The sequence below is a fragment of the Prionailurus viverrinus genome, chromosome B2 (genome assembly GCF_022837055.1).
Source record: "Prionailurus viverrinus isolate Anna chromosome B2, UM_Priviv_1.0, whole genome shotgun sequence".
In the NCBI taxonomy this organism is placed as follows: domain Eukaryota; kingdom Metazoa; phylum Chordata; class Mammalia; order Carnivora; family Felidae; genus Prionailurus; species Prionailurus viverrinus.
Genome location: NC_062565.1, coordinates 65,531,419 through 65,557,364, shown reverse-complemented (window position 1 = coordinate 65,557,364; position 25,946 = coordinate 65,531,419). Strand labels below are relative to the sequence as shown.

The following is a 25,946-nucleotide window of genomic DNA, read 5'->3' as shown; positions in this document are numbered from 1 at the left end:
GACCTAACAATTGTAAACACGCCACATATGAAAGCACCCAAATATACAAATCAATTAATCACAAACATAAAGAATCTCACTGATAATAATACCATAGTAGTAGGGGGCTTCAACACCCCACTTACAGCACTGAACACATAATCTAAACAGAAAATCAACATAAAAACAATGGCTGTGAATGACACACTAGACCCTATGGACTTAACAGATATATTCAGAACATTTCATCCCAAAGCAGCAGAATATACATTCTTCTCCAGTGCACATGGAATGTTCTCCAGAATAGATCACATACTGGGATGCAAATCAGCCCTCAACAGGTACAAAAAGATTGAAATCATACCGTGCATATTTTCAGACTACCACACTATGAAACTCGAAATCAACCACAAGAAAAAATTTGGAAAGGTAACAAATATTTGGAGACTAAATAAAATCCTACTAAAGAGTGAATGGATTAACCAAGAAGTTAAAGAGGAAATTAAAAGTACATGGAAGCCAATGAAAATGATAACACCACAACCCAAAACCTCTGGGACGCAACCAAACGCAGTCATAAGTATAAAGCAATCCAGGCCTTCCTAAAGAAGGAAGAAAGGTCTCAGATACAAAACCTAACCTTACACCTTAAAGAGCTGGAAAAAGAACAGGAAATACAACCTCAAACCAGCAAAAGACAGGAAATAATAAAGATTAGAGCAGAAATCAATGCCATCAAAACCAAAAAAACTGTTGAACAGATCAATGAAACCAGAAGCTGGTTCTTTGAAAGAATTAACAAAATTGATAAACCACTAGCCAGTTTGATCAAAAAGAAAAAGGAAAGGACCCAAATAAATAAAATCCAGAATGAAAGAGGAGAAATCACAACCAACACAGTGGAAATAAAAACAAAAACATAATAAGAGAATATTTTGAGCAATTATATGCCAATAAAATGGGCAATCTTGAAGGAATGGACAAATTCCTAGAAACATATACACTACCAAAACTGAAACAGGAAGAAAGAGAAAATCTGAACAGGCCCATAACCAGTAAGGATATCGAATCAGTAATCAAAAATCTCCCAAAAAAACAAGAGTCCAGGGCCAGATGGCTTTCCAGGGAAATTCTACCAAACATTTAAGGAAGAGTGAACACCTATTCTCTTGAAGCTGTTCCAAAAAAATAGAAATGGAAGGAAAACTTCCAAACTCTTTCTATGAAGCCAGCATTACCTCGATTCCAAAACCAGACAGAGACCCCACTAAAAAGGAGAACTATAGACCAATTTCCCTGATGAACATGGATGCAAAAATCCTCAACAAGATATTAGCCAACCGGACTCAACAATACATTAAAAAAATTATTCACCACGACCATGTGGGATTTATACCTGGGATGCAGGGCTGGGTCAATATCCACAAAACAATCAATGTGATTCATCACATCAATAAAAGAAAGGACAAGAACCATATGATCCTCCCAATAGATGCAGACAAAGCATTTGACAAAATGCAGCATCCTTTCTTCATAAAAACCCTCAAGAAGTAGGAATAGAAAGATCATACCCAGACATCATAAAAACCATATATGAAAGACCCAACACTAATATCATCCTCAATGGGAAAAAACTGAGAGTTTTCCCTCTAAGGTCAGGAACAAGACAGGGATGTCCACTCTCACCAGTGTTTTTCAGCATAGTATTAGAAGTCTTAGCCCCAGCAATCAGACAACACAAATAAATAAAAGGCATCCAGGTTGGCTAGGAGCACATCAAACTTTCACTCTTTGCAAATGACATTATACTCTACGTGGAAAACCCTAAAGATTCCACCAAAAACTGCTAGACCTGATTCATGAATTCAGCAATGTTGCAGGATATAAGATCAATGCACAGAAATCGGTTGCCTTCCTATACACCAACAATGAAGCAACAGAAAGAGAAATCAAGAAACTGATCCCATTAACAATTGCACCAAAACCCATGAAATACCTAGGAATAAATTTAACCAAGGAGGTGAAAAATCTATACACTGAAAACTATAGAAAGCTTGTGAAATTGAAGACAACACAAAAAAATCTAAAAAGATTCCATGCTCCTGGATAGGAAGAACAAATATTGTTAAAATGTCAATACTACCCAAAGCAATCTACATATTCAATGCAATCCCTATTAACATAACACCAGCATTCTTCACAGAGCTAGAACAAACAATCCTAAAATTTGTATGGAACCAGACAAGACGCCGAATAGCCAATTTTGAAAATAGCCAATAGCAATCTTGAAAAAGAAAACCAAAGCAGAAGGCATCACAATCCCAGATTTCAGGCTGTATTACAAAGCTGTAATCATCAAGACAGTATGGTACTGGCACAAGAACAGACACTCAGATCAATGGAATAGAATAGAGAACCCAAAAATGGACCCACAAACATATGGCCAGCTAATCTTTGGCAAAGCAGGAAAGAATATCCAGTGGAATAAAGACAGTCTCTTCAGCAAGTGTTACTGGAAAACTAGAGAGTGACATGCAGAATGAACCTGGACCACTTTCTTACAGCATACACAAAAATAAACTCAAAATGGATGAAAGACCTAAATGTAAGACAGGAAGCCATCATAATCCTCGAGGAGAAATCAGACAAAAACCCCTTTGATCTTGGCCACAGCAAATTCTTACTCAACACATCTCCAGAGGCAAGGAAAACAAAAGCAAAAATGAACTATTAGGACCTCATGAAAATAAAAATCTTCTGCACAGCGAAGGAGACAATCAGCAAACCTAAAAGGCAACCGACAGAATGGGAGGGGATATTTGCAAATGACATATCAGATAAAGGGTTAGTACCCAAAATCTTAAAGAACTTATCAAACTCAACACCCAAAAAACAAATAACCCAGTGAAGAAATGGGCAAAAGACATGAATAGTCACTTGTCCAAAGAAGACATCCAGATAGCTGACACATGAAAAAATGCTCAACATCAATCATCACCTGGGAAATACAAATGAAAACCACAATGAGATACCACCTTACACCTGTCAGAATGGTTTACATTAACAACTCAGGCAACAACAGATATTGGTGAGGATGTGGAGTAAGAGGATCTCTTTTGGTGAGAATGCAAACTGGTGCAGCCACTCTAGAAAACAGTGTGGAGGTTTCTCAAAAAACTAAAAATAGAACTACCCTATGACCCAGCAATTGCAACACTAGGTATTTATCCAAGGGATACAGGTATGCTGTTTCAAAGGGGCACATGCACCCCAATGTTTATAGCAGCACTATCAACAATAGCCAAAGTATGGAAAGTGCCCAAATATCCATCAATGGATGAATGGAGATACGGTATACAATGGAGTATTACTCGGCAATCAAAGAGAATGACATATTGCCATTTGCAACTACGTGGATGGACCTAGAGGGTATTATTCTAAGTGAAATTAGAGAAAGACAAATACCATATGACTTCACTCATATGAGGACTTTAAGATACAGAAAAGATGAACACAAGGGAAGGGAAGCAAAAATAATATAAAAACAGGGAGGGAGACAAAACATAAGAGTTTCTTAAACATGGAGAAGAAACAGAGTTACTGGAGGGGTTGTGGGATGGAGGATGGGCTAAATGGGTAAGAGGCATTAAGGAATCTACTCCTGAAATCATTGTTGCACTATATGATGACTAATTTGGATATAAATTTAAAAAAATAAAAAAAAATCTGCTTATCAGATCATTCCACATTTTTGTTCAAAACTCAACAGCATGCTACTACATTAAGATGAAGCCAAAATCTTAAGCATGGTCATTAGCACCAAATTGCTCTCAAGAACGTTCCTATACAGCTCTTTCCTCTTGCCCCTGTATATTCTGACCTTCTTTTAGCTCCTCAAAATATCAGTTCCCATCATAGGTCTTTGTCCATAATATTTCTGTTGCCTGGAATATTTTCCTTTCCCCTGCACTACTTACTCCCCTGGATCACTCTGTCTCATCTCTCAAGTCTTAAAGTAAACCTCAGTACCACCAGTCTAGGTTAAGCCCCCTTGCAGGGCTTGCTTTCATAGGGCCCTGCCCCTCTTCATAACATTTAATGTTTGAGATGACCTTCCTATGACTGTCGGGAGCAAGGACCAGATCTATCCTGCTTATGACTCCAAGCCCAGAACAGTATCTGGTAACTATTAGCTTGATTAATAAATGTTTTGAATGAATGAATAAACAGTTACCGAATCCAAGATCTTCTGGCCCCAAATTTTGTATTCTTTGTGTCACATCTCCCAGAACACAAGGAATTGGGACAATTAAACTGAAGGGGGGGAAATGACATAAATAAAAATGAACAAAGATTTGGTTAGAAACCAAACTTTGAAGGCATAATTTGGCAAGGGTTCTATCTATTTAATTTACCCAAAACAAGTGGAAGTTTTTAAAGAGGCATTTTTATCACACAGCTGTTTTGTTTGATCTATGGGTATACTGAACAATTGAGGACAAAATTAGTTTGGGTTAAGTTGGGATATATTTATGCAGTTTGCCTTTTTAGAGGTATGTATTTGTTGTCATCTTTTTTCTCATTATACATAAGTGTGTGCGTTACTGTCTAATTTTGCATTTGTAGTTTTGTTTGTTCATTTTCTTAAAGAGGGATTTCCATAAAGTTCAGACTCTATAAAACTAAATTGGCCTTTGATAAATATAATAAGTGCTCCCCACCAAATATTTGTGTCCCTAATTTCTAGAATGTATGCTTCATGACATGGCAAGGGGAAATTATGGTTGCAGATAGAGTTAAGTTTGCTAGCCAACGCACCGTAAAATAATGAGATTATGCTAGATTGTCTGGGTTGGGGGCTATGTAATCATAGAGGCCCTTATAAGAGGAAGAGAGAGACACAAACATCAGGGTAAGATGTGATATGAAAAAAGTCCATCAGCCATTGCTGGCTTTGAAGGTGGAAAAGAGCTTCCAGGCCAGGGAATAAGTATGGCCCCCAGAGCCTGGGAAAGCAAGAAAATGGATTCTCTCTTAGAGCCTCCGAAAGGAAGACAGCCCTATTGATACCTTGACCAGTTTTGGACTTCTGACTGCCAGAACTGCAAGATAATTCATTTCTTGTTACTTTAAACCACTACATTTGTGGTAATTTGTTACAGCAGCAATAAGAAACTAATACACTGCTCCTACCAGGAGATTATTCAAAAACCTATTACTCTACCAAAGAATTCTTTAAAATTTTCTTTTATTTATAAAATGATATCATGATCCAAATCCTGAGGATAATTATAGACAGTTTCCAAATAGTTTTTTAACTACCATATGTAAGAAGGACTTCTAAGGCCAGGAAATATAATCTATTATAAAGGCTATTAGGGTCACACCTATAGGAGATACTCATTTGTAATTAGAATCCATTTAGTCAAATGTTTATTAAGCATGTAAGAAGAACTATCATAGAAATAATACTGCTATTTCTCCTCACCTTAGGTACACACGTACACACACATTTCCCCCTCATTAAGACTTTACACAAAATTACATTTAAATCGAACCACTATCACTGATATAAAAGTAAGTTGTTTACCTTAAGTTTCTATGTAAAGTGGAAACAGCTTAGTTTTCTGGAAGAAATAGAAATGATGACATATAAAGCACCCAGGGCAGGATTGACACCTAAAAAGGTAGTAGCTTATATTAATATAATAATAACTTGGAGGGCACCTGGGTGGCTCAGTCGATTGGGCATCTGACTTTGGCTCTGGTCATGATTTCAGTTTGTGGTTCGAGCCATGTGTTGGGCTCTGTGCTGACAGCTCAGAGCCTGGAGCCTGCTTCAGATTCTGTCTCCCTCTCTCTCTCTCCCCCTCCCCCACTTGCACACTTTCTCTCTAAAAATGAATAAATATTAAAAAAATAACTTTGTACTTTGTACATTGAGTAACACTGTCCTGCAGATCCTCTATATTTTCTCACAAATAAGGATATTGACTAACATTTCTCTAAATGCTTGAAAGCAGTTTTAATAGGAAGATATTTTATAAGTAAGATAAAGACACAGTGCTCTGGTTAGAAGCTAGGTGATAAAATACAACAGAAATTAACCTTATACACATGAAAACTTCAAATTAGCATTGAGTATTATTATTGAAAGGGTTTTTATAATCTATTATTTGACAAAGTTAAAATATTAGGAAAGCTAGATGCTACTTGTAGCTTTGATGGAATGTGAGGGGAGGGATGCAATGCAGAAAAGCAGCTTCATAAGAACTAATAATCCTCTGCTTAGGACTTTGGGATGGCTATGACATTTGAACCTGGAAAGTGAACAAAACTCTGATGTGTAAATTATTCTATTTTAGCCGGGTCACTGCAATGAAGACAAACACACCTGAAAAAATTTTATACAAATTATGTTAAAAAACATATGAAAACTACTGCACATTAAAAGTTACTTATGTAATGGCTGACCCAAAAGAATATAAGATGATTCCAGAAAATTAGGAAGACAAATATTTTGCATGTTGAGTCATTTTCATGATTTTTAACAATAAATTTTCAGATATGTGCTCATGGGAAAACAATTGGGTTCCAAATATATGTTAATGTGTTGTAAAGTCAACACATTAACATATATTTGGAACCCAATCATGGAAAGTACTTTGCTTTTGTGATTTATATGAGCATTATTTATTTCACATGATCCTTGAAGGAAAATTCTTGTCAACTAGTCACGCAACCTTTGCTATTTTACACATTTAATTAAAAGAAATGTATGTCAAAATATAATTTCCTTGTCTTCAGGAGGTTCTGGTGACTCCATGGACACTAGATGTTAATTTAGTGAGTTTTGTTGTTTATGCTACTACCTGAAATGTTCAGTGTATTAAGAAGGGTTGTTAAAGATGTGCCCAACCAGCTGTATGATATTTGGGAAGGTCATTCATTGGAGGTAAAAAGGTAAATCGCTTTCTAATGATGTAACTTAAAGTGGATATGAAGCTCAGGGAGCACAGAAGAAAGGGTGGTGGGAGAGACTGAGGGACTTTCTAAATGCCTTAGGTGGCTAGGGCTCTGTTATGCACCCGAAGGACAGTTAGTGTCTTATCTGAAGACCTATCTATGGGTTTAGGTGGCACATAGGTAGTTAGCTGGAGCCTGATGTGCAAGGACATCATACAGCCCCTAACCTTCCACATCCATTCTTTCCCTCTTCCTCTTCTACCACAGGACAAAGAGGGGCCTCTCTTCTTACCTTGATTTGATACCACCTCTCCCTTCTGCCTTCCCAAGGACCAAGCTCTATTAAAAAATTATTTTATTATTATTATTATTATTATTATTATTATTAACATGAGAGAGAAAGAGAAAGAAGAGAGAGAGAGAGATCAGGTAGTACGGGAGGGACAAGGGGGGGGGAAGAGAGAGAGAGAGAGAGAGAGAGAGAGAGCGAGCGCGAATCCCAAGCAGGCTCCAAGCTCAGCACAGAGCCCAACGTGGGGCTTGATCCAATGACCCTGAGATCATGCCCTGATGCAAAATCAAGAGTCAGATGCTCACCCGACTGAGCCACTCAGGCGCCCCCCCACCCAAGCTGTATTTATTACATTCTCTATCTTTTTATCTTAAAAATGTTCCTTTCATTAGAACTTAAGTATTTCAAAACCTATATTCTTTTCTGACAAACGTAATGGACTCCTCTTCTGTGTTCACTTCTCAGAGAATTATATTTAAATAATTTTTGTCCTTATCTTTCCCCACATAATCTCCAGTTAAATTTAATGTCTTGCAAACAAGAATTTCTCCTGAATTTATCAAAGCAGGCTTTGCTAACCAGAAATTCTGGAATGTCAACAGCCACTTCTGAGTATTTCTTCCAGTTCTCAAACTTACACCTTTACTTTGCATTAGGAAAAAGACTCACTGACTGAAAGATTTTTGAGATAATTATCCTCATACCAGAATTGTAAAGATTTCTCCATCCCTTCATTATCCCATCCCACCTTGTCTGTTAGACTTGGTCTTTAATTGTATTTTAAGATGCCCATGCTCCTTATCATTAGTATTAGCACTACTGTTTTCTGTTCTTCACTCACTTGAATGAGAGGCACGAGGGAAGAACATGTTTATATAACTGTACAAATCCAGCAAATGTTTTGGTCTTTTACTGTGCTGTAGGGGCCTAGGTGGTGACATGGCTGAAAGGGAGCTGTTTCCTATCAAGCAGCAACTGTGCTGTAGGCTAATCAATGAAGGAGGTGTGAGAGTAGGGCCCCACGCAAGTGAAACATAAAGGAGTTGAGTGTCACTCTTAAATAAAAACCACCAGTGGTTTCTTTTCCTTAATTTCTCAATCTCTATAAGTAATCAGACTTGATACATTTTTGTGCTTAGAGAAAAAACTAAAAAGTGACATGACCTTTAGCACAATAATTATCAATTACCAATTTCAGAAAAGTGACATTATGACATATGGTTATTAGCAAATTTTGTTCCAGGTTTAGAGAAAAGCTAAAAGTTGAATATTATATATACATATGACTCAAGTAAATAAAATCTGGACTGAAGTCATGGTTATACAGAAAAATGTATAGAACCCTAGATTATACAGCTTGGTAGTAGTAGAGACCATGTAAAAAACCCAATCCTATTATCCTGCTGCTGGGAAAACTGAGGCTGAAGACCCGAAATACACTGTAGAAGGGCACACGGTTAGCCTCTGGAAGAGGGAGGCCCTGAAACTCAGGCCTGTTGACTCTTAGTTTAGTCCATCTTCAGTTAACATACATAACTTACAGAACAATCCTGTAAGTCTATTGCTTATACTTAAAAATATTCTACTCATATGAAGTACTCCTCTCCCAGCCAGAAAGCTGGTGTCGTCCTCCCTGTATGTGCACCACTTCCTAGCAAAACCTGTCCTTCATCTGAGCAGAGGAAGGGCTGCTCTACAAGGTGCCCTCAAGCTGCTACAGGAAGCCTTCAGCTCAAAGTGCTCACCCCACTGGCCCTGCAGTTGGGCCTAGGTGAGGATTAAACATCAGAGCAACTGAGAACCAGAAAGGCTAAAGCGAAGTCTTTTCTCTGGTGGATCCATGGAAAATAATCTTTATTCTTTAGCCTAAAGCCAAACTGAATTCAGTGTGAGTTACTGAATTAGTTCAGACAGTTGGAATTTGGTGCTAGATGATTATCTCTGGTTTGATATCTCTGCTGTCCAATTGGCTGTGTTTTACTCTATAGTCATGGACTTCACTGAAAATCTCTGCTGTTTAACCCACACATATGGACATCTGGCTTTAAGACCCTGGCTTATGTTCCTGGAGGGAGTTAAGCAGTGTTTTAGAGGATGTTTGAAGATAAGTGATAAACACAGAATTTCGAGAATACCACTCTTTTACATTTACTGGAAGATTTTGGGAAATTTTATAGTAAAATAAACATGAGTATGTAATAAGTGAAAGGCTAAAGTCTCATTAATTTTATGATAAAACTCAGACTTCAAATAATCCTTCTCCTTTGGCTGTTGTTTGAGGCTATGGCTTCAGTCCTTCTGGAGATAGTTGCTACTTTCCTTTGCTATTAGAAGTGACTCAGTGGAAAAGTTTGAGAAACATGGATCATTTCTTTCTCTATCCCAGCAGCACAATTCCAAATTCCAGAAGGCAAATGATAGACTTTCAGTCTTTTTGGAGCTTGGTGATTTGGAGTTAAATTAGTTCTTAGTTCATGTATTCCACAGATATGAAATAGTTATATTCTGAAGATAGCATTAAGGTCTGGAATCAGCTTAAAATGGGTATACGTTAGAGATCAATATGACTATTCACAGGTTATAGAATGTCAGAGCATCTCTGAGGTATTACAGGATGTCTTGAAACATTGGACTGGGATAACCTTCCAGATTATGTGGAAGAATTATGTCAGTGATGATATCCAATCTCCTTTATGTGTGTTGAGACTAAGCCAAAGAACTGTGTAGTACATCCATATAATCTTCTGAGAATCAACCAGGAGTCATTATGTGTATGACAATAATGTCAAAAGTGTTTTATTAGCAAATTTGAGCTCATGTTCATTACTCAATTGTCATGAAGGGGGAGGAAAAATGGGATATAAATAATGGGTACAGAACTGAGATATAAGAAGACTATACACAGAAAACCCAAACTTTTTTTAACCATAACAATCAACTACTGGGAAACCACAGATATATTCATAAACATATACATTCATGAAAATGTCATGCAATCTGAGATGTGGAAATATCCAGTATCTCTTGATGTGACAGTCTCTAACCTGAGAACATAGCTGCTGCACAATTTACCAGTATGAAAAACTAACTGCTTATTATAATGGCATTTTTACTTATCTTTATTCATATGAAAGAATAACAAAAGAATTAGCTTTCTGCATATAAAAGGAAAAAATAAATCAGGGAATAATTTTAAGAATTAAAAAATATTTTCAAGCCCCAGTAAATTATAATGCCATTATAATTCGGGTTATTTTTGCTTAAGGTACTTGAAGTATGAATACATATATTTTCTTGTTTATGAGAAATCAAGATTTGATAATAATATCTACACCTAGAAAATATTTTGCAGTAAACGAATGTTCAGAAAAGGACATGGTAAACTGTAACACTAAAGGATTTATGTATAAGTACCGAACTGTGCCAACTTTGTGGACGGCATGAAATCCAGCATAGACTGACCAGAAAATAATCTCATTCTTATTGAGCCTCATATTTGTGCTCTGTCAAAAATTATAAAGTGACACATAACTATTGTTTAAAAATTTAAAACAAAGCTTTAGTGAAAGTGTTCATTCTTTCTATATTGTATTGTCTATCTTAGAAATTGATTGGTGACACTCTGGATGCATAACCACAACACATAATAATTTTTCCCCTTCCTATTTGGCTATATAGGTTTGTGAACTTCCTTAGATGTTTACTATTTGAACATGCCACTGAGCACACAAAAAAAATGAGTTTTCAGAACAAAGAACAAAAGCCAGTACTGATAGCTGGATGCTATGTACGAAGTAGCAGCAGCAAAGATCTTAGGTGGTGGCCAGACTTACTTCTGGGCCCTAATCTGTGTGACAAGCCCATGAAGAATCTAAAGAACTTGCCAAGTACACTGAGATGTGTCTGTGTGCTTTATGGGTGTACATATACAAGGTCTACAAAACTAAATACATCTGTCAAAATCTTTAATCAACAAAAGAATACTAGGAAAAATTATAAATAAATCTCCTATAGTTAAAAACAACCAGTGGTAACTCCAGAACTCTTAGAAACTAACACTGAGCATGGGTTATATAGTATCTAAGAAACAAAGCCCAAGTAATATCAATTGCTAGATTGCATAGCACAGTTTAGTTTTTTGTTAAAGTATAAGAAGTGCTATGCAGTCATTATAATTATTTTAACTACATCAAGTACTTAAGAGTTGGATTAAAAATTAGCTTAGTGTCAGAAATAAACCTAACAAAATAGAACTGTACTGTAGGAGCTGGTATCAGAATTTTCCTTAGTGAAAAAGTTGTCCCCACTGAGAGGCAGAATAATTTAGTGGCTAAGAGGACATACTCTGCAGCCAAACAGCCTGGGTTTAAATCCCACCTCTGCCAATCACCACTTATTCTCTCTCCTTTAGCTTCCTCACAGGCAAATAGAAAAAATGATAGTATAAACCACCTCATAGGTCTGTTTTGAAGATTAAATAAATTTATAGAGTAACTTGAAGAGTGACATAAGTGTACTTGTTAATCATTTACAGATATTGACAGAATCCAGGAGAAATAACTGAGTAGTGAGAGAGAGAGGGGGGAAAAAAGGGCAAAATACTGTGTGCCTAGTGATCATAACCACTTTCAAACCACCTCCTTCCCTCTAGTCCCCCACTTGCTCCCAATATCATCTTCATGATGTCTATTAGACTCACGAATGCCGAGAATACACAAATTTTAATTGTTTTGTTTTAAAAAGCATAGACTGTTTTAAAAATAATGGATTCAATGTGGTATAGGACAGGGAAATCTGGACTCCAGAGTCAGAAGAGGCCAGGAAAATTTTAAGCTGAGGAACGAATAGCAATCGTGGGGACAGTTTTGGAATTTGACAAGCTCTGAAACTGGGATAAAGAGGCTCACAGATTACACTGGCAGTGCATGAATTTTAAAATAACATAAGATACAGGAGTGCTGATTCATAGGAGCACATGTACCCCAATGCTTATAGCAGCACTTTCAACAATAGCCAAATTATGGAAAGAGCCTAAATGCCCATCAACTGATGAATGGATAAAGAAGATGTAGTTTATATATACAATGGAATACTACTTGGCAATGAGGAAGAATGAAATCCTGCCATTTGCAGCAATGTGGATGGAACCAGTAGGTATTATGCTGAGTGAAATAAGTCAGTCAGAGAAAGACAGATATCATATGTTTTCATTCATATGCAGAATTTGAGAAACTTAACAGAAGACTATGGGGGAAGGGAAGGTGGAAAAATAGTTTCAAACAGAGAGGGAGGCAAACTGTAAGAGACTCTTAAATACCAAGAACAAACTGAGGGTTGATATGGGGGTGGGGGAGAAGGAAAAATGGGTGATGGGCATTGAGGAAGGCACTTGTTGGGATGAGCACTGGGTGTTGTATATAAGCCAATTTGACAATAAATTATATTAAAAAATAATAAAATAACATAAGAAAGCACCAGTATTTTCATATTCTACTTAAAAAATTACTTAAACTCTTAAATGACTTAATTAAATAAAACAGAAGAAATTGTAAGTCATGTGTACAAGAACCACTCAGCTGCTCATTCCTGCCCATTGCATAAAATTGACACTAAGCAGCTGTTAAGCCAGGATTATATTTCCCAGTCCCCATGCCTAGCATGCAGGCATGGTTATGTGATTCCTGATGTGTGGTGCTTCCAGAACGAGGCTTTTAAGAAGCAGAAGTACCTTCTCCATTCTTCTTTTATTCGTCTGTGACATGGACTCAGATAATAAAAAAGCATAAAATATAAAGAGCCTGGGTGCCCAAACCACTGCATGGAAGAGAGAGGATTGTCAACTATGAACACCTGACCAAATTGTTAAATGAACAATAAACAGATTTTACTGAACTTGAGACCATACATTTTAAAGTCAATTATTATAGCAGGTAGATTCATTTTAATGAATAACTTATCGAGTTAATTAAAGATGATGGCACAGTATCACGGCTAACAATATAAATGTTAAGCACACTGAATCTACTGCCTATTGGCGACATGATCTTGCGAAAATTATTTAATCTTTCTGAGCTCAGTTTTCTTACCTAAAAAGTGGTGATAACAATGGGTGGTACCTGTTTTAAAGTGTTAGAATTGTGCTAGTCTGGCTCACAGTAAGTATCCAATAAAGTCAGCCTTTATTACATAATTAGGCTTATCTTTGTGGGTAAATGAATCAGTTAAGTGAACAGAACAAATGAATCTACTTCTATTATATGTATATAGTAGCAGTCCTCAAGATATAAATGACTGCTTATTGCACTCTCCCATCTTCTCCCCAACACGACCAACATGTTCTAGACTTTAGCACTGTTAGAGGAACCTTGTAGACCACTGCCTGTTACTTGCCTTATTCCCCTGTTACCTTCTCCCCTGAGACCATTCTTCTGCTGGTGCCCCATTATATGCAGTTTGGACAACATGGACCAAAGGGAATCTCCCATATGGATGTACACAACAGTCTTTTATCTCTCTTCTTCCTTCACTTCTCTTTTACAACTCTATCTCAGCTGTCCCAAGGAAATCTCTCCTTCTTTTGATAACCTCCTCAGTGCTTAGAAAGCAGTGACATAGTTCAGAGAAAAACAAGTACCATTCTGAACATGACTTATTACTTTGAGAGAAGACTATGAAATTTGAGATATGATCCCTTCTTAATATACTCTCTTCTCTACAGAAAAGCCTACTAGAATTTACTGAACCCACAGATGCCCAACAAACTCGTTTTTTGTTAAATTAACAAGAAACACAGTCCTACTGTGTTTGAGCCTTTGCACATTTTAAGACAGCTTTAGGAACTAGTCCACCAAGCAGCTGGAGTTGCAGTACAGTATCATGGTCCTGGAGCCAGATAGCTGGATGACAGTGTCACTTCCCAGGCCAGCTTTGATGATATGCTTCACTTACAGCACAGACTCTGTAGCTCAATCCCTAGGTTCAAATTCCAGCTCTCTTCTTACCTGTGTGAACTCAGGCAAGTTACTCTCTCTCTTTCACTTTCCTGACAAGTAAAATCGGACTAATAGGTAAGGCATAGCACTGAAGAAAAACAAAATAGTGGTGTGCATTAGCTTATTAGTCTTAGTGTATAAAATTATTTGAAGATACATTTTACAGTTTTCTCCTTATAAGGAAAGTGAAATCCAAATTAAATATTTTTCTAGTTACATAAACTTCTATGAAAATGACAAATTGTAACCACTGACACTGGATATTCTTGATATTTATAGATAATTATATATTTAACTAACAATTAACAGCACTTTAAACATACCCAGACCATGTAGTGCAATAACAAAAATACTATAAACTAGGTGCCTTATAAAGAGCAAAAGTTTATTTCTCACAGTTCTGGAGGCTGGGAGGTCCAAGAACATGGAACCAGCAGATTCGGTGTCTGGTGAGGACTCACTTCCTGGTAGACAGATGACTTCTCACCATGACCTCACATGGTTGGAAGGGTAGTCAGCTCTGTGGAGCCTTTTTTAGAAGGGCACTAATCTCATTCATGAGGGCTCTACCGTCATGACCTAGTCACCTCCCAAATGCCCCACAGGACCTAATACCATCATACTGGCCATTAGGTTTCAATGTATGAATTTTAGGGGGACACAAATATTCAGCCTGGGGCAAGGACTAAGACTCTGAGTACAGACAAAGATTCAAATTCTCTCTTCCACTTACTTGCTGTATGACTTTGGGTAAGTGACTTAACTTCCTTCAGCCTTTAATTTTTTTTTTCCCCTTGAAAATCCAAAGAAAATTACTGTATGTCATTAACTCTATAGCAACCACACAGAATTGTTGAGAGGGTTGAATGTGAATATAGTATAATGCATAGCAAGTACTTTACACAGGACCAATCATATAATATGGCTGAGTAAGTATTCACCATTCGTATTACTGATAGCCACTTGATAAATGTGGAGTAAATGAAATGTTTGGCACCACATGAACATTACTGCCAGTGCTAGGTGGGAACTTAAGTTCAGTGAGGGAACAACTGCTGGTTTCAGGCACCACTGACCCAAAGATTTAATGGTGGAAAAAAGGGGAAAATTTAAAACAAAAATGATGGCTTCCTTTTACCTTGGGGAAGGGAGTAGGACTTAACTAAGAATGAACATTACAAATGTTAGTACAATATACTACTAAAAACAGATTGATTATTTTAAAGATTAAAATTCAGGTGATATGTATGTAAAATTTGAAATATTTGGGCTCTTTACAATTGTATTTAATTCTCACAATTATTTTCTGAATGGAAAGGAAAATAATATTAAGAATATATTAAAGTTTATGGAATTTTTGAGGACTAAAGAATATATGTTTATATTACATTTAAAGCTAACGTTCCTCATGAATCCTTCCTTAGATAATGCCTTCCTAATTTTTCTTAATATGATCAGGCTTTTATTTTAAGAGTTTCCATAATTTTGCACTCATGCACTTACTCAGATGGTAAGCCTGAAAAGCTCTGTAAACTGTAAATTTCTATAAAAAGACAGGACAGCCTTCTGCCTTTTACCAAGTCAAAACTGACCTTATAAATAATTTGAGGGCAAGGAAAATGCCTTCTATTTGTGTGTACCATGAAGAATACTCACAGCAGCATTCTAAAAGGCATAGCTAGGGGGTATGCAATGAGTGAAAACTATGAAATATAAAAGCAGAACAAAAGGACAGACAACTGGCATTGCTTTGAGTAACATCACTAAGCCATTTACAGAGTAAAAGGATGTACACCAAATTGTCAAACTGTGCTATCCAGGCCAGAGAATCTAGGACGTGCCCACTAGGAACTAAAAGCACTGGCAGAGATATAGAGGAGATGGCTTCTGCATCCAGCACCAAGAGCAGAAGGGAGCCAACAGACCTGTTATTACAGAGCCACTTAGATTCAGGAACTCTCACCAAGGAACCCAGAATTCAGGCCACCTACACCTTGGAAATTAAAACCAATATCTGTAATTGTACTTAGATCAAATTTAAAAATATGGAAAAAATAGGCTTTTTCATCCCAGTCAGTGCATGTAATACATTACGTTAAAACATTTGAAATCAGCTGTTTTTCTTTCATGTTTCTGTATATATAATTTGGATTAGATTTTCAAAATTATTTACATGATTTATGAAAGTGGATTTTCTCCACAAAAATATGCTTTTGAATCTTTACTCAAAAAAGATTTGAAGAGATAATAAGGAATGCTCCATGAGAAGACAGAATTGTTATTAAGCGTTATAGAAAGTCAAAGCACCAAACTGAAAGTAAATTTTTACTTTTAAGGTAAAAGTTTCCTACTCTCATCTTGCTATTTATATTCACACCAATCTCTCTCTCTCTCTCTCTCTCTCTCTCTATATATATATATATATATATATATACATATATAGATAGATAGTTGTCTATCAATGATTTGTTGAAGATCACAGAATTCCCCTGAAAATTTATGTAATCTTTCTTAAAATGACATCTTTTCTATCTTTTCTTTATTTCATTTTTTTTCTTTCTCCTTTTTATAAACATCTAGTTAATTGGGTAAATTTCCTGAGGTACAAGTTGTAAATAGGAATTGGCATTTTTAGTAGCAGGCTGAATCATGTAGAGTCTATTAAATATCTCATTTGAGTTTATTTTCCTGTGGATTTCTAGTCAATACGTTTTCCTATCAAGAATCCTCCCTCTCCTGAAATCATTGCTTCACTATATACTAATTTGGATGTAAATTTTAAAAAATAAAAAAATAAAGTTAAATCATATAAAAAAAAGAATCTTCCCTCATTAAAGGCATTGATTCTATTTTCAGTTTCTATAATTCAGGTAGATTAGAGATTCTCACACTTTCAAAGTATAAGAGTGATAAAAATTCAGAGTGATAAAAATATTCAGAGTGATGAAAATATTAAATTAAGATACTGATTTTTTGTATTTCTTAACTTAATATACTTCTGCTTCATTAGATAACAGCAAATTGTTTCAATGCAACTATATGTTTATTTACAAATATAAATTTACATATTACGTATAATTTATAATTCTTTTCATTTGAAACTTTCCTAAACAGAATATGATTATTTACTACTTGATTGTCAGAAGTTTTATAGTTTCAAGTATAAAAGTATAAAAAATGATATAAAACCAGAAAAATATATATGAAAAAAAGGTGCTATTTCAGCTTACAGAAACATACTAGGTTACTGAATTTGAATCTGGAATACTGACTATTATTTCTCCTATAGTCCTAGAACATGAAGTCTATTAAGCCTCACTAAAACTATGACTAGCCATTGTGTGTACCACATTCTTTAGTTTGTAAATGATTATTTTAATAAGTATTGCAATGTATTTGCCTGATATCAGAAATCTTATTTTCCATGTAAGAATTCACTAGCTGACTTGCCTAATAGTTATGGTAAATCCATTATGACAGGTATCCTTTGTCTCTATCCCTAAGAAAAGACAGATTTCCAAAAAATATACACATTTTCACATTTCTTAACTATGTATTTTCACAAGGTTAATAGACTTATTACATCAAGTGATATATGCAAGAGGGTGTTGAAAACTGTAACATCTTTATCAATCATTATCAAGGCAAATTTTGTCTTTTAGTAATTTTCTAATAAAATGTTACTTTCACTTTTACCATAATGGTAAAGAACTTACTATCACAACAATTCATTTACTGTGTCAAAACTTTAAAATGATTAAGTATCTACTGGTGCTTTTAGAAACGTTAAAACTTAAAAGCAGAAATGTGGAATTATCCAATAAAATGTATCCAGATCAATGTCCAGGTATTCTGAAGTGATATATATGAAGGGAAAGAAAGGGAAAAGGAGGCAGAAAAATAATAGAAAAAAATCACTTTTACTTGTTAAAATTTTAAAAATTGTGTTGATTTCCTAAAAAATAACAAAGCCCAACATAAAAGAAAAACTGACTATAAATTTACCCACTAACAACAGCATGTCACAACGTTAAATGCAATACCATGATATGATCAATTAATTACCATCTGAACATGATATTTTGACTGAGCAAACATCACACCCATCCGATAGACTTCTATTAAGAATCTTCTGCATTAAAGGCACTATATCATGTAAGACCCACCCACTACTCCCCTAAAAACCTGCTGCACAGTTACTATCCTTGAGTAACTTTGAAATTCATCTTGTGATAAGAACCTTATAGATATATACGGGGCAGAGAAGTATTTAAACAGCACCACATGAGAACCAAAAAATGTTTTGCAGGAGTTCAGAGAATCACTTTTAGCCCTGATAGAAAGTTGGAATTCGGGTAGGGCTTGAATGAAGACAAGGATTTTGACAAGCAAGGTGACAGATTAAGAACTTTCCAAGTGGAGGGTTGGACCATTACAGGTTGTACCTGTAAAGATGCAAAGAAAGAAGCTTTAAATTATGTTTTATAAACCCAAAGAATTCATGTCTGGCTAGAGCACTGCCAGAAATTAAGTTACATATGTGAGAGACAGAAAGTAAATAAGAATCATTTATTCATGTCACATATAAAGTATACATTTTTTACCAGTATTTTTCCACTACACACATATCATCGGTTTCCTATGCACAATACCTGTGACCTCACAAGTTGTTAAATTTTATCCAAATCAAATTCATGTCTGTGGGCTTTCTGTGACCTTAACAAGAACAATCTGGGGGTAATGAGAGGCGGAAAACTCAGACTGGTGTGTGAGGAGGACTGAGTGGCTTTTGAGGAAAGAGAACACAGAAAACTTTCAAAAAGTTTCATTCATTCAAGAAAATCTTTGCATGCCTAGTAACATTGTGTGCAGCATTGTGTTAAATTCTGGGGAAGTAATCATTACTGAAAGAACAGATACAACCCCTGAGTTCCCAACTGGGAAAATCACAGTTGAACAAAGTGTTTTCACTATTTCATGTGAGCAGCTAAGTCAAGGATCAAGTTTTAGGGCAAGGTTGAAGAGCTGAAGATTCTCATCTTTGGGGGATAAGCCTTCATTCTGGAGAATCATTTTGTCTAGTGAGAGATGATGCCAATAGGCAAACAGTATAAATGTAAACGCTGCAGGAATAAGGGGTGTGGGATTTGAAAGTCACAGTAGTAATATAAATTAACTTCTGGCTGAGCAGAGAATATGTTTAGATAACTATAAAAATGATCACAGTTCTCTAATGACTTCATCTGCATTCTGCATTGCAGTCAGTAAATTCTTGGCCTAGAGTAAAGGTCATGAAACTTTCTCTTTAAAAGACTAGATAGTGAATACTTTTGATTTTGTGGGCCATAAGTTTTGTGGCATGAAAGCAGCCATGGACCACACATAAATGAATAAGTATGGCTGTATTTGTTTTTTTTTTTTAAGAGAGAGAGCAAGAGAGCAGGACAGGGGGTCAAATGGGGGGGGGGGGAGGGAGGGAGGGAGGGAGGGAGAGAGAGAGAGAGAGAGAGAGAGGGAGAGAGAGAGGGAGAGAGAGAAAATATCCCAAGCAGGCTCCATGCTCAGCGCTGGAGGGCCCAACATAGGTTCAATCCCACAACCACTGGACCATGACCTTAGCCAAAATTAAGAGTCAGACACTCAACTGACTGAGGCACCCAGGCGCCCCAGCATGGCTGTATTTCAATAAAACTGTTTATGGACACCAAAACTGAATTTCATATAATTTTTATGTGTCACCATATATTATTGTGACATTTTCATCCATTTGAAAAAAAAATCATTCGTAGTTCATGGGCCATATGAAACAAACTTTGAGCCAAAGTTTGCTGACCCCTGACCTAGTATAGAAAAGTACAGGAAGGGTTGGATAAAGAGAGAAGATGGATCACTCTCTGGCAGATTATACCTAACACAGGATAAACATATGGATAACTACCCTTTAAGTGTGTGCACAATGTGGTATAATGTGACGAAGTGCAATTTCCTGAGGTCAGGGCTGATGGATTTCACAAGATCTTCAAAGGGGGACTTGACAGGAAGAACTTTGAGAGGCAGTGATTTATAAGAACTCCAGTTAGATTTTAAGAATTTGTATACCATTAATCACTTTATAACTAATGAGCAGATAAAAACATTGGCCAGGTTAGCTTGCCTCTCAGCACCATTCATGAATGATGCCACTAATATCTGTTCTTTAACTACTGCCCTTCTATTTGGTTTCTCAGAATTATTAAAATTGCTAATTAGTATTACTATTGGGCCCTTTCTACATGCCAGGTACTTTGATAGAAACTGTTAACCTAAATTTTCATTTAATTCTCACAACAGTCTTCTGAAGTAGGTACCATTTATTATTCCATTTTATAGCTAAAGAAACTGAGGCTCAAAAAGGCCTTTACCTTTTGTTCTTATATTCTGCACTGCCTTCCTAAGGAAATTCATTGATCCCAATTTCCATTTATATGCTGATGATCCTCAACTGCCTTAAAAACCTACCCAATGACTGTCCAAACATCATCATGAAGTGCCAAATAATATCCTTTCCCAGGAGTCACTCTCTCAGTAAATGACAATATCCACCCCTATCCATGACATTCCTCTCCTCACTACTGCCCACAGACTCTTCCATACAAAGGACTGTAATCTCTTTCATGCTCATCTACCTTTTTCCAAATCTAGCCTGGTACAAGCCTTCTGCAATGGTGTCCTAAAGAGGTCTTCCTAAATACATATTTTTTAAAAGTAAAAAAAAGAGGTAGCATTATAGGACAAAATGAAATGTTATGAATATATAAGTATTTTTAAAAAGCTATATAAAAACATATCTCTATGTGTACATGGAGTTGCATGGAATTATAGTGAAGTGGTTAAGACATAAATTCCATTTCAACTTCTAAAAGTTGTGTGGCCTCAGACAAGTCACGGAACCTGTAAGATGGGAATAATAATAGTACCATTTATGACTGTGTTTTGAGGACTAGAGAAGTTAATACATGCAAGGCAATTAAATGGATGGCATGTAGTAATTAATAAATAATAGCTGTCATTGCTGATGGTTTTATCAATATTAATAACACAGATGCATAAAAAAAGATTAGCTAATAATATACTAATATTTTCACAGTGAACTTGCAATTAGTGGTGGCATTGCAGGAGTTTTATGTATCTTCTTTTTTGTTTTTCTGTGCTTAAAAATCTGCAAAATATTACAAAAACAAATCAGCAATATATCTCTATATAAAATCACTCTGTTAAATGAGGATACATTGAAATTCATCATCTGCTGTAAAAATTATCAGACACACTTCTCGTTATATTTGAGCTACCCAAAATATTTTATCATATCCAGTCTGAAATTGATCTCATGTTTAAAAATATACTTAGTATAGTTAACAATAATTATCACCATATATAATTATTTGAGTACTTAGTATTGTCCTTTGAAGGCACTTAAGAAATGTTAGTTTCCTTTCCTCCTTCAAATCCTAAACACAAATTAATTATAAAAATTAATTCCACTCAAATAAATATTTTTTTCCTGACAAATTGACCTAAAAGTATATATACATATTAGCCAAATTCAAAATTTATAGTTCAGAGCCAAGAAAAGAACAAAAACATAGCAGCTGGCATATGTTTGAAAATACTAAACCTTATTAGGGCATCTCTTCAGAAGATGAGTTACTATAGCTGAACTGAATCTCTATTAACAGTAGTGAATTCCTAAGCCAGACAGCAACAGTAAATAAAAGAACTCATGCTTACATTCATTTGATGGTTTTGCAGACTTGAGAATCATTTCTGGCACCATGATTTTGCATTCAGGAAACAAAGAATATGAAACATTATGTTCCTCACAATGTTTTTCTTGTGCTATTAAATCAATCAAATAAATGAGGCAAAGACAAGAAATCTGGATTTCAGCAAGATTTTGATAAATGTAGTTTTCTATTTCTGAAACTTAGTGGGGCACCTATCCTTTGTAAGAACTTTTTGCTTCCATTATTAAGTAGCAGAACCAAGAAAACATTTCTTAAAATGTTCACAGAGAACACCTTAGCCTTCTCTGTAGCTACAGCTTACTTTTATAAAAAGGAAAAGACTGATAATATTCACAAAGCTGCAGTAGACTTAAAATACAGAGAATATTTTGGCAAACTGGATTGGTTGGAAGGAGATAAAATAAGTCCTATGGCAAAATAAGACATGCATTTTCCCAAGGTAAATAAAGTATAAAGTCCAAGCTGGCAATCATATTATTTATTTTAGGACTTTCTTCACCTGTGTGGCTTTTGGGAAGAAAATTGAAAAAAGATTAGCAGAAGGGTATTTAATAACTTGGATATTTTCTTGGCATGGTTATTATCTAAGGACCACATGAATTTTAAAATAATGCCTTAAACTCATAGGGAAATTAGATTATTCAAGAACTATCCCTTTAGGTGTAAGTGGGTTATAGTTGGAGTTTTATTAGTATATATTATTTACTTGACAGTGGAACAAGGGTAATTTTGTTAGTTTCCATTTATAATTTCTTCTTGAGAAATTTGTGATATGCCTTGGAAATTCATTAACTCTTATTAAGCTATTTTGAAATCAAACATATATACATCTACCCAAAACTTCTTAGGATACTTACATTTTTGCCTGTATAATCTTGTAGGATAATAAGCACTATGCAGTTTTTAACTCTACTATGAATCTTCTGAAATGTTTCATTCCCATGACTACAATGAAAGAGTTATTTAATTTCATTGAGATAAACTGCCAAAAAAAAAAGCCTTTTAGGCCCCTATTTTGAGTAAGAATAAGAAAAAGATTGGTTCATTGCCTTGGGAAGAAGTAATATCAATAGATAAGAGAGAGAGTAGAGCTTCAATTTTCCCCTATTGGACAAACCTTTGTATTGAGAAGAGTTCAACTAAGTAGTAAATGGCAGCCCAGGACAGGTGAATTTCCTATATATAATTCTATATATATAATCTATTTTAGATTATAGAATAGATTCTAGATCTAGATCTAGATCAGAAGAAATCCTGGTGTGGACACCGGAGATGTGCACGGCAGGGGATGACAGTCTTGAAAAACAAATGAAACTAGTATGAACTAGATACCTGCAAATCCTGGTAAATGCACTTTAAAGTTACCTTGCAGAGATTTTGCATTATCCAAACCCAGCTGGAATTCCAGTGCTGCTCAGCAGTACTTTTATCATAGTCATTTCTTATGACATTCCTCACTCTATTTGCTCTCGCCTCATTTACACTGAGAAGATCAAAGGCCTCAGACTCAAGTTTCTTCAGTCATCATATTCCTGTTGCAATACTCCTGTGTATTCCAATCATTTCCTCTTTTCTATCAAACTCAGGGAGAGAACCATCTTTCCTTTTCTCCAAGAATAACTTTAGCGTCCTTGAATTATAACCTCTGTTCTCTAGGACTTTTCTCTGTTAGTTAAAATTCTTTGTTATTTGTATCTTTCAATCTCTCCATCTAGAGGTGCTTTTCCCATACCTCATCCTTGGAAAATGCTCAGATCTCCTCATTCTGAGACAGACATACATGCGTGTGCGTGCGCGCGCGCACACACACACACACACACACACACACACACACACATCACGCACCTCTTATTTACTCTTAGTACTGTCTCCATTACAGAGTCTGCTATATAAAAGTACTTTATACATTTTGGTAGAATGAATGAAAGATGAACTGTTCATACTGGTTTTCCCTTCCTAATACTAAGCTTTCTGAAGAGAAGTTCCTAATAATTACTTTTATTTATTCATCTTTCCAGCCCCAGCCCCATACATATGAATAGGCTTTAGGGGGGTGAGGGCAGCCTCATGCTATCCTGTTGTAGACCCTCTAACTCCATGTTTCTGAGCTCCTACCTACATTCTCTGCTGTTCTAGCTCCTTACACCCATGACAAGAACTCCATCACAAATGCAATGGGGAGTAAATAAGTGGGCATGGATAAGATGATGGTTACAGACAGAAAGCTGAAATGAATGATGAGTGGAGAGTGGGATGGGCTGTAGCCCATGTTGGGTTCTGTCCCACACTTGAGGCATGCTCTATCTTCACCCCTTCCTCTCCAGTCTATTCAAACTTAAGGTCAGGAAGAATCTTGTTCCAAAATCCAATGGTCTCTTCTCATTCTCTAGCCTCTTCAGTCCTGTAAGATTAACTAGTCTTTCTCTACAATTCTTTCCTCCATTGGGACTCTGCTTTTCTTCCTCTTTACTCCTCACTCTTTTTTTTCCCTCTGGATCCTGCTTCCACACTACACATGCTTCTTCCCTTAGAAGTTATTCCTGAATAAGGGCATCTCACCTTATCTTCTCTTAATGCCATTTTCAGTCCATTCCTTTCTGAGTGAGCTCATTCTTTTCCTTTTCCATAGCTCCTTCTCTAGCTCACTGTGTTATATGTCATTTGATCTATTAGCTCACACCGACTTCCTTGCTTCCTCGCTGAGTTTGTACACCTGGCTTCTGTTTGAGCTTCCAGTGGCACAGCTGTTCTTCTATTCTCTTGATTAAAATGTCTCCATCAAGCAGTGAGCAAAGTCCCTTACAGGGCTTCAAAAGACCTGGCCCCAACCTTTTTTCTAAATGTATTTCCCACTAAGTCTTTTCATACACCTTTGTTTCAGCCAAACTGTGTCCATGGGCTGGGATAATTTATTGAAATATATATTTGTGTTTTTTTCCCAGTATTTTTCCTTCCACCTTTCCAAAAAAATTATTAGCCTTTTAATAATTTCCACAAAATTACTTTCTGCTTCTTTGCTTCAGGGATTCTTGCAGGAATATTAGGGCAGCCAGAAGGTAGTAGTGACTCTTTCATCCTTCTTAAAGGCCTAAACCCTAAAACATAATGCTAAATGTGCCAGCCAGATCAAAAAAGGAGGAGAAGGCTTTGCAGGGCCTATAGACATGAGTGGATCCTGTAGGCACCTGGGAAGAGGCCCTGTTCCATGCACACAAAAAGGAGGAGGAAAACAGGAGCTTAATGTAACGGAAAGGTTTTTTTTTTTTTTTGTTTGTTTGTTTTTTTTTGGTGCAGGTTGAGTTTCTTTACTCAGAGGGAGTGTGCATCATTTTCAAGTCATGGAAATTTTTGTTTATCCATATCCATGTGAGATATGCTTCCTTATAAAATACATACCTATTACTTTGCTCATGGCAGTAGCCTCAAATTTTCGTGCTTGCAGCAAATTGACAGTAAAGTCAGAGCTTGATCTAATAGGAATTCACAGAAATGGATACTGGTAAAGGTTGAAGAAAAAGGGGACAACTTATAGAGTTACAAGGCCTTGAGCAGGATCTTGAAGGAAAGGATTTGGATAGGGAAAAGTAAAATTTGGCATGGGGGAAAATTTTTAGAAAAACACAGACTATTACCAAAGAAACAAATGATTTTTTAGTACATTCTTGGTACATGATAACTGACTCTTAATTGTTTGAAAATTATAAAATAGAACTGCAACATCTCCATAATGTAAGCAGTTTTGATCATTAAACATGATATTAATCTAATAAAATATCTTCAGCTGTTAATGATATAATAATAATTTTATTAAATGGTTAGACCATAATTATTTACTAATTCTGCATGTGCTCTCATCTTGAGACATAGATCTTAGACCAATTTGTCTTCCCACTTCTTTTGGTAACATATATAAACATATATAAATTCTTTGGT

The 25,946-nt window shown here is 35.9% G+C and overlaps 1 protein-coding gene across 3 annotated transcripts in view; it reads right to left on the bottom strand.

Annotated features, from left to right (window-relative positions):
• The window catches only part of LOC125166161 (regulating synaptic membrane exocytosis protein 1), a 286,570-nt gene that overhangs the window by 47,063 nt on the left and 213,561 nt on the right, over positions 1-25,946 (bottom strand). The gene's annotated exons all lie outside the window — the stretch shown is intronic.